At 42.7% G+C, this 10,288-nt stretch overlaps 2 long non-coding RNA genes across 2 annotated transcripts in view; both read right to left on the bottom strand.

The window, feature by feature from the left end:
- Positions 1-10,288, bottom strand: part of LOC138956350 (uncharacterized) — a 35,856-nt gene that overhangs the window by 21,976 nt on the left and 3,592 nt on the right. The gene's annotated exons all lie outside the window — the stretch shown is intronic.
- LOC138956352 (uncharacterized) lies at positions 3,173-5,341 on the bottom strand. The gene is made up of 3 exons (XR_011452621.1): positions 5,010-5,341; positions 4,430-4,649; positions 3,173-3,977 (listed from the first exon to the last, which is right to left on the bottom strand). It is a non-coding gene; the product is annotated as an uncharacterized lncRNA (long non-coding RNA).

Raw genomic sequence — 10,288 nt, forward strand, 5'->3', positions numbered from 1 at the left:
CACTATGTGTGATTATCCCTTCCTCATGTGTGTGTGTGTGTGTGTGTTGTTTGTTGTGTGAGTGCGTGCAGGCGGGCGGGCGTGGGTGTGCCCGTGTGTCTTTGTGTCTGTGCATGTCGTCTTGAGTGCGAGAAAGCGAAGTTTTGAGAAATAGTGACAGATAAATAGTTTAATAAAGGAATCTACTAAGTGAGTGGGCGTCCATTACGGCATTACGAAGCGGACCTGCGCATCTACCCGCTTTGTTTGTCTGTTTGTTTATGTGTTCGTGTGTGGATGTGTGTGTGTGTGTGTGTGTGTGTCACAGTTAATGTGTCCATTTGGTTGTATGAGTGTGAAAGTGTACGTAGTAAAAGGGGGGGGGGAGGGTGAGGACCTATGCGTTTGGCATCATAGTTCCTTCATACGAGTAACTTTATTAACAGTTCATTATTCGGACACAGATTAACAAGTTAGGCTATATAATGTTCGTGTAGAACAGACACTTAGCCACAACAAACACCTGGTTTTGAAATCAATACACCACTAAACAGTTCCGCGGCCATTGCGACAGTGCGCATGCGTAGCATTTTTTCGAGTAAACAACGCGTCGTGCTGGTTTCTCAGCAACTTGAAACATGTGCGATTTGAGCGAGATTTCCATCCAGAAGGTGCGACTGTGGAGCACTGAAGCATCGAAAACCTTGTCGTGTGTACGGAAAAAGAGTGTGGAAGGTGCACACGAGGAACTTGTAGCTAGGTAAGTTTTATTTCTTTCGTTATTTACTCTTTGCAATGATGCGATGTGTTGAACTTGAACTTGAACTTGAACTTGCGATGTTTAAGGCCGGCCTTAGGCCTGTTCATCGATCCTGTCGAATAGTACTCCAATAACACTTTTTTTGGTGGCATGCGCGGGCGGTTATTGGTAGCACATTGGCGAGAATTTCTCTGGTCTGTCTGCCCAGAAATTGTCCAGCCTTCCTTTGAAACTGTTCACTGATGGTGCTGTCACAACTGTTTCTGGCAGACTGTTCCAGTGAGGAATCACCCTTTCTGCGAAGAAGCAGCTCCGAACGTTCAGCCTACAAAATGGTTTATACAACTTGAGGCTGTTTCCTCTAGTGTCTTTGGTTTCGGCCAGCTGGAAATTCGGGTTGCCTGTGTCGTAGATCCCATGCATATACTTGTAGAGGTCGATCATGTCACCTCGGAGACGCCTGTGTTCGAGACTGGGTAGTTTGAGTATAGCTAGTCGTTCTGGGTAAGTTTTCTCACTGAGAGCCGATATCAGTTTGGTAGCCCTTCTCTGTACGTCCTCTATTTCCTTGCACAGCAGTTTTTGCTGTGGTTGCCATGCTGAATGTCCATATTCAAGGATTGGCCTGACAAGACTCTTGTAGAGTTGTACAAACACCTCCCTATCCAGATGCTCAAACGATCTCCTGAGGTGTTGTTCATTCCCAAGACCGGTTTTCTGCCCTGTAAGTTCAGTTGTAACACTAACAGTAACTTAGTAAGTGCTCTCTCTTCAGATACGCTTAACTTTTCAGTTGATTAAAGTCAAAAACTTGAATAAGTGCCGTTGATCTGTCCACGGAATCTAACTTACTATGAAGCATAACTATATTCCGATTCGTGATGCATACATGTTGCGATAGTGTATGCAAAAGTTTTCCATTTTCAATCTGACGTATGGGTAAGATAAGAAACAACAAACATGCATACAAAGTTGCCTGCCAGTTTGTATAGCTGAGTCAGTGAGTATTTTGTACGTTTACATACAAAATGGTGATGAGGGGGAAAAAAGAATGCCTTCCACAGGTGCGAAAAACTGTGATTTGATCTCAAGGCCTTTTTGTTTTAGAGCTTTTCCTGCTTTGGAACTTGGGAGATGGGATTCCTGTCGACCGTGAAGCAGAAAATGCAGAGAGGGTGCTTCTTCGGGAGTACAAGCAGAAGTTGTATGTGAAAGGGGTGCTTTATCCTGATCCATTCATCATCACAACTGGATTGAAAGGCAGCAAGATGGGCGATTCCTGTGGCCAAGCGTCTTCATCGCCGGCTGCCTGTGAGTGTGAGCTCGACCTCATGCATCGCCTCGTCAACGAGTTTTAAGGAGGAAAGGCTTACAGGTAGGAAACCTCTCTACTTTTTTAAATAAGTCATATTTGCACTTTACTTTTGAAAAAGAGAATGGTTCAAGTTGAATTGCAAGATGGTTTGTGCGGCCTAACAACATTTTGGTTTCAGTGAACAGGGAATGTGTCAAAATCTGAAAAACCAGCATACTAGTATTAATACACACTAAAATTATGCCTGTCGCTGTCATATACATATAATTTTTGAAAAGTGCAGTGATACTGATAGTGATACAGTTAATCAGCAATGACTGAACCGACTTTCTAAATTCAGGGATGATCAAATCATCTGACTAATGGCCAGGGGCGAGTACAAAAAATCCGCTGTGCTAGTTAAAACCGCTTGGCAACTCGCCTGGTTGGCTAGTGAAAATTCTCGTCAAATGCAACACTTCTGGTTGTATACTCTAGTTTCAAAACGTTATATAAACAATGCAGTTATAGCAACTGTGGTTTGTACCCGGCAAGCAATTCTTTTTGGTGGACAGGACTTTCTTGAAATGACTCACCTGTCTGGCAAGTTGAGATCTGGCCATCCCTGCAACTGTCTTAATTTTGCAATGCTCTTCATGCAAGTTGCACTCAAATTTGTGAGCAATTTGTTATGTACAACTTGGTAAATTGTCCTAAATGATGCTTTAGTAAAAGTTGTTGTCTCCTTTCTCTTTCTCATATTGATTATTTTCTTTTTTTCTCCCTTTTGGCAGTGTTTTTGACCATGTGCAACAGCCTGCAAGTCATTTTGAAGGAGGAAGCCCCTGATTGCATCTTTGTCAAAACCAGATTTGATCTGCTGCTAGTGATAACGTTTAACAACATAAGTAAAGTTTTTTTAGCTGACTGTATTGTGTGCATTTTGTTTGCAAGTGCTGATATGTTTGACTTTGTGCTGTAATGCTTTGTCTTGTCTCTCATTCTCCATTTCAAAGTACGAGAACTCAGATTTTGTTCTGACACACTCATTGCATCATACAAACATCAATAAAGACACACACAGAAAGTGAGCCAAGCAAACATTTTTCCTCAGAACATGTTATGGTATGCACAGGGGACATGAACATTATGGAGAGAAGACTGTGCGCAGGAAGAAGAGAGAAACATTCAAACAAATGAAAACAAACCAGTAAATTGTTTAAGGTTGCCCTTGGCCACTCTGGTGACATGTACTTTATTCTACCTATATTAGCGAAACCGATAGACTAGATCCTGAAGGTCTAATCCTCGTCTCTGTTGCATAAACAACATCTCATCTATACTATAACGTTTAGGGTCAATACTCATTGGTTGATCGCTAAAAATTCTTGTCTTTTTAGAATTTTTGACTTTTTCCTGCCATCTTCTTGTTGCAAAGGGTGACACTAAAAACATGAATTAATTGGAAGAGACTGGTCGTGGCTATACCAGTGCAATATGATATGTTCTGCGAGAAATCAGATTTCTGAATAACCATGGATTTTTCTTGTCTGCGTTCTTTTTCTTAGCCATGTTTGCAATCTGTAGTTTGAACACACTCACTTGTCTCTTCAGTCTATTGTTCTCCTTAGTCAGCTTAATCATTGCAATAAGATTGCGCATAACGGGTGTGCATTAAGTTGGCATCTGCTTATACAAAAAAATCTATCAACAAATAAGCAAAAACAAGAGCACCCAGAAATGTTTCTGTTGCGAATGGGTCTTGTTCAGGGCCAGAGTCACACTTTTCTGGCAATCAGCTAGCTGCACCATTCCTCTCCCTTGATGATCCTTGGGCCTGGCACGTCTCAAACTGGAATTCCAGATCTCGCATTGCCCATTTTCTTCTGCCTAGCCGGTGCTCTGGTAGGGGTCGGTATGTCTATCAGCACTCTTACTTGCTGTCTGAAACATTGCCAAACAGGGTTCATTCTGTCAGTATTTATGGTAGTATTACATCTTCATGCAGGGTTCTCCACATATGTTGTCCGTTTGGGTTCAATGCCCCCAACTTCAACTTATAAAGGTGGTCATTTGGACCCACTGTAGTCATTTTCAGTGCAATACAGAACTCCCTCTGTGAATTCCCCGGTACACTTGTTTTTGTTCCTTTGGCTTCTATGGAGAGCTCTCCTATTCTCTCATATATTGATATTGATTGATATTTATTCTTGTTCAGATTTCAGAACACACGAACAGACGAAAAGTCAATTAAATCACTCAAGCTGTAAGGCACAGACACATCATAGTGATACTAGGAACAGCATGTGTGAACAAATACATTCAACACCTTCCCATCTTCTTTACTGCGTACACACACAAAATATAACAAGAAAGTTATTTAACAAAAAACTTACTCTGTGTTGAAATCCAGGGTATCCCAAGTTTTGTGTTGGGAAAGAGTTCTCTGCAGTTGGTGTGCCATCAAGAAAGTGTCGAGAACAAACCCTTGCATCTTTTGCAGGTGAAAAAAAGCTTGTGCCTTCCGTCCGCTGTTGTGTCAACACGGCTGATGAGTCGAATCCACTTTAATCTCGTTGTGCTGGGTTCTTCTTGTGTGTTGGATGCGGATGCAAGCTGTTGAAAACAGACAGATCCATATCAGATTTAACAATTTATGGCTCTACAAAACAATTTGTTATTGCTTTTTAATCACAGCCATGCTCTAACAACATGAAGTAAAACAAAAAAACAAGAAACGTAAACACACTAACACAGAAAGTTAGCCACATTTTTTGACCTCATACACGGCAGATCCAAACAAGTATTTCATGCAGTGCCGGTGTGCAGTTTTTGTAACATTCAAAGCTGTATAAATGCAGGTCTAGCTAAACGGTTTTGTAATCATGCTATGGAATTTGCAGAAAAAAACCAATAAATCGCATGAATGTCAGGCAATAAAATAAGTTGATCAAGAACTGTTAGTGTTGCGCTTACCTGAACGGTGGTTGGCATGAACACCACAGACTCGTGTGAAACCTGGTGAATTTTGCAAAGTTTAGCTTTCCATTTTGAAGACGGTAGCTTCCGTTGTCACAATCAATCATCGGGCAGTGACATGCCATTGTTAAAATCGATAATCGCTGAATTTACATCGACAAAACAACAAAATAAACACAAGTGTCTGACTCGTCAGTCGCAGAACATACGCAAAGCTGTGTTGCAGACGATTTGTTTCCTCGAAAAAATGACGCAGCCAATGAGAGGCGTCTGTGCGGTCACGTGATTTTCCTTCTTTGTTCCATGTAAACGTCGGAACTGTTTAGTGGTGTATTATTACCTCGATTCCGTTCAAAGGAGCTTTCCCCAAACACCTTTTTAACAATATCCAATAGACGTTTTTCGTATAACCTTTGCCCCCAGCGTTTCGACCAATCAGATTTTAGGGCACGGCAGCCTCTCTCTGATAACTGGAACTAAGGGGCAGGCTGAAATACCTCTTTCACTTTCGGTGCTCGAAGTACTATTGCCAGAGGATTACTTTGAGAAATTCTGCAAGAAAACGGATTATCTTGTTCAAAATCATGAACAAAAAGTCAAGGACATGCACGAAGGTATGGTTTGAAACAGCTATTGGTGGTATATGGACGAAAGACTTGGCGAACTTCCCCTATATAAGCGAAGCAGAGGTGATCGACCACACTGAGATCTACAGATCTCTGGATCAACTTTCTTACTGATACTACTGCGTCGACGTTCGACAAGTTATACGACGCATCCAGCGCAAAGAATGCGAAACCTTGGGGTAAACGATAGACATTCTGTGTGCATAAAATGTCTTTCTGCATGGCAACTGTGGTGATCAGACTCAGAGCGAGTGTGCTGACGTCAATGAAGCAGACTCGCAACGAAGTGTATGCTGACCGGACAGGCACTTGGAGCCTACTGCGAGTGTATTGCTGGGTAAGTGTTGTTGGCCTTGTATGTTTTGTGGGATTAACTTGATGGCTGCGTTACTTGGTATCTTACACAATCAGTTTTCATACTCAGTCATATAATGCATGGCACACAAAGTGACAAACACACACAGAGATTCATAATTCTCTACTGAAAATGTCTGCATGCAAAAGCTGTCTTTTTTGACAAAGTTATGAGCAGCATGTTTATGTAATTTCAATCAGTATCTCCAGGAGACCATGCCATGTTGGCTAGGCATGTTCAATATACCAGGTACCTGAGTGCGGAGTTTTATTTAATGTGTGTACACATGAGTTTGTGAATCCTCTTGTCAATGAAGGTTATCACTGCAGTAAGATCAAATTCCATTCTGAGCCGGTATATATTTTATATAGATATCAACAGCATGCGCTTACAAGCTCTCTGTAGGAATTCCTAGGAAAGATAAAGTTAATTGTTATTAGCAGGTTAGGAAAATCAAGATGACACAAACGGAATTTGATTGTGTGTTGTTGTTTTTACACAGAAAGGACAGTCTTGCAACCATGTGGCTGCCACACTTTTTGCTGCTTCACACTACACGGCTGAAGGAATCGACACTGTGCCAGCAGACAAAACTTGTACACACTACAAATGTATGTGGAAGGGGCATGCTGCCAAGAAAACTGCACCAGCTGCTCTCGATGACATACACATTGTTAAGTAAGTTTGTATAATAATTAATATTAAATAGAAGTGCAACACCAATAGTCAGGTCGTCATTTCCCGATTTTGACCTTAACCCCTAAAAAAATACCTCGGAGAATGTTTTGACTGTTTTGAACTCTGTGATATCTGTAGATTACAGATCCGACGGATGACACTCTGTCATCCTTGGGCATTTTGATGTATTCAAGATGGCGGACAAGATGGATTCCAGACTGCAAAATAGTCGAAACTGCATGCTATAAACTAGCAGAACTGTATTTATTTATGTTTTCCGGGAGATAAAACGGGAGTTAATATGCATAACAACAGTTACATGATTAGCAGACACTATAACCCGAATGGCTGGTCTGTTGAGGGACCGTTAAAACTGGTTAACGGAGCAGGATGATTATAGTTAGTTTTAGCAATATATTTGTTCAGTTACAGCTAATTGGTTTAAGCTTATATGTGTTGTGGGCTTTGATTACTGTTGCACTTTGCTTGACCTTCATCGCATTTCAAGGTCATATGAATGTCAAATGTTCATTCAAATGATAAAGGATTATACTATTTTTGAAGATAAAATGACGAAATGTCTTCTTAAAACTTGCCATGAATAAAAACGTTCACCAACACTGAAGGTCACACGTTTTCAAGGTAAAACAATTTCAATGTCATATATTTTAATGTCTGCAAAACCATCACTTAGCACGTGCATCACTACAAAGATCACTGTCAAGAAGACGAAGCTGAGATTGTATGGCAATGTAACAAGAACAGGCGGGCTCTCCAAGACCATCTTACAGGGTATGGTGCGCGGAAAGAGAAGATAGAGAAGACAAATGAGAGGCATAGAGGGAAATGAGAAAGCCGATGACCTGGCAAAATCAGGTGCAGAAAAAGAACAAGAAGACAACGCCGTGAGCCTTGCCGAGCTAAATACCATCACTAAAGCCCTGTTCCGAACCCCGGCTCAAAAAGACAGCCTTCACCTGCTCACAAGACCAGAGCAGGTTACCATCTTTAGGCTGCGAACAGGGCACAACAGGCTGAACAAACACCTCCACTCAAAGCTGAAAGTTGTGCCGTCCCCGATGTGTCCCTGTGGAGAAGCAGAGCAGGACACCCACCACATCCTACAAGACTGCGGGAACTTCCAGTTGTTGAGAAGGAAGATGTGGCCGGAGCCGACCCCCATCCAGGATAAGCTGTACGGCACGGCGGCGTCCCTGCAGATGACCACTACATTTCTAAATTGGACTGGTCTCCACGTGTAGCGGCAACAAGAAGAAGAAGAAGAGAAGACAAATGAACAGAGGGACAGATATCATTACAGAGTGGATTGGGAAATGTTTTGCAACTTCCCAAAAATTGCTCACAGCCGCCAGAGGTGGAGACAGCTTATGAAGCGCTCGTCGTTGAAGTGACCCTACCATCCTGGTGGGTTCCAGAATCAATGAGTGACTTGGTCGGTGAGCAAGCAGATAACAACTTAATCCTGGAAAAGTGCTGTAATATCCAGAATAACTTAAAGTTATCTTGTGCTCTTTTTAAAAAAAAAGATCTAGTCAGGTGAGGAATGTATACATCAGACGAAAGGCCTTGTAAAGTGTCACAGCGCCAAGCGATTGACACCATAATTATACACAGTGTACACTACATTGGGTGTGCACGTTAAAGATCCCACGATTGACAAAAGGGTCTTTCCTGGCAAAATTGCTTAGGCACAGTTAATAATTGTCTACCTATACCCGTGTGACTTGGAATAATAGGCCGTGAAAGGTAAATATGCGCCGAAATGGCTGCAATCTACTGGCCGTATAAAATTTCATCTCACACGGCATCACTGCAGAGCGCCTAGAACTGTACCCACGGAATATGCGCGATATAAGACTCATTGATTGATTCAGTGTTGTGTCAGTTAGTGACGCCCCGAGGAGGTGTATTAGGCGTCATGTCAAGAGGCTAAACCTGATGTACCATGTCTCAATATACAAAAGACCTCTATCTCATAACGTAAAGGTCATGGCGACGAACCAGGGATACTGGTTAGTATGCACTTTACCTCGCCGATGACCACACAGGATGATGTGTAGTTTACCACTCCAGATGACCAGGCGGGATGACCACGCTGGTTTACCACACAAGATGACATGGTCATGCAGTGAGTTTCCAGTTTGAGGGCAGCCACCATCGATCCTTTTTTCAATTGCCGAAATGGTAGCGGATGACTATGCCTGATGACCAATAAATGACCACGCCCGATGATTACGCAGGATGTCATGTAGATTACCAGTACGGGTGACCGGTGAGAATTGCCAGTGCGGATGACCAGTGTGGATGACTTGTGCAGATGACCATGAAGGATGACCAGTGCAGATGACCAGTGCGGATTACCGGTGCGGATGTCCAGTGCAGATGATCATGAAACATGACCAGTGCGGATGACGAGTGCGGATGATTAGTGCGGATGACCAGTGCAGATTATCATGGACGATGACTAGTGCAGATGACCAGTACAGATGATCATGAAGGATGACCTGTGCGGATGACCAGTGCAGATGATCATGAAGGATGAATAGTGCGGATGATCACAAAAGGATGACCAGTGCGGATGACCGCAAATGATGACCAGTGTGGATGACCGATCCAGATGACCAGTGCTGGTGACCGGTGAAGGTGACTGTTGCACATACCCAGTGCGGATGACTACGATGGATGACCAGTGCGGATTTGTGCAATTTCCAAGGAGTAGACATCGACATAAGATGGCACACGCACATTGACCGACTGCGCAACCACAGCATGCTGTTGCACATGGTAAATTTCTCCACAGCCACACTTCAAAATTAGCCTGACTTCAGTTGGTGTAGGTTCTACTCCAGGCGGTTTTCTGCCCATCCTACAACCACCCAGAGTCAACTGGATCAAGATTTGGAAGATCCCTGTAGAATTGCAATGCAGCCCTTTTCAGATGAACGTTCAGCAATGGGCTGATGTGGGCGGTAGTTTTTGATTTATGTGGACTGGTGCTTGGAGGTTCTAGCTAGCCAGGTTTCATATCTCTCACGTGATATGTTGTTTGAGATTTTGCACCTGTAGCACTCGCTTACAAACTGCGACATTTGCTGAAAGACTTCACCGATTTTCACGCATGGATCTTCTGCAGAGAAATTAAGCACTCCTACGAACACACTGGTTAATGAACAGCTGTCACCAGATGGCATACGCTTCCATCTAAAATAGCTCTATCGGCTGGTAAACAATCACATCGGAGAAAACTAGTCTCTCACGATGTTCTTTGATCATCGCCCGCCATTTTGTAAGATCAATTTAAAGTTTTATCCTACATACGTGAGAGAGACACCCGTGAGATAATAATCGTTCAAATCACACGTGTGTATATCATGTAAATGAGGTCATGTCAAGCAAGTCTGGCAGGGACCTGTTTTTCCACTGCTTATGATGCCAAAGTCACCGAGACAAACGTCATTATAGAAACAAAAATTGCGCTCGCTAATTACCCTCGATGAATCTTTAGAACTAACACGTCACGCCACACTTTCAGAGTGACGTTTCTTTGCTTTGACGTAATAGATTGCACGATGCTTTAGAAGAGATCGAGGTTCCAA

The sequence above is a fragment of the Littorina saxatilis genome, unplaced genomic scaffold (assembly GCF_037325665.1).
Source record: "Littorina saxatilis isolate snail1 unplaced genomic scaffold, US_GU_Lsax_2.0 scaffold_565, whole genome shotgun sequence".
Classification (NCBI taxonomy): Eukaryota; Metazoa; Mollusca; class Gastropoda; order Littorinimorpha; family Littorinidae; genus Littorina; species Littorina saxatilis.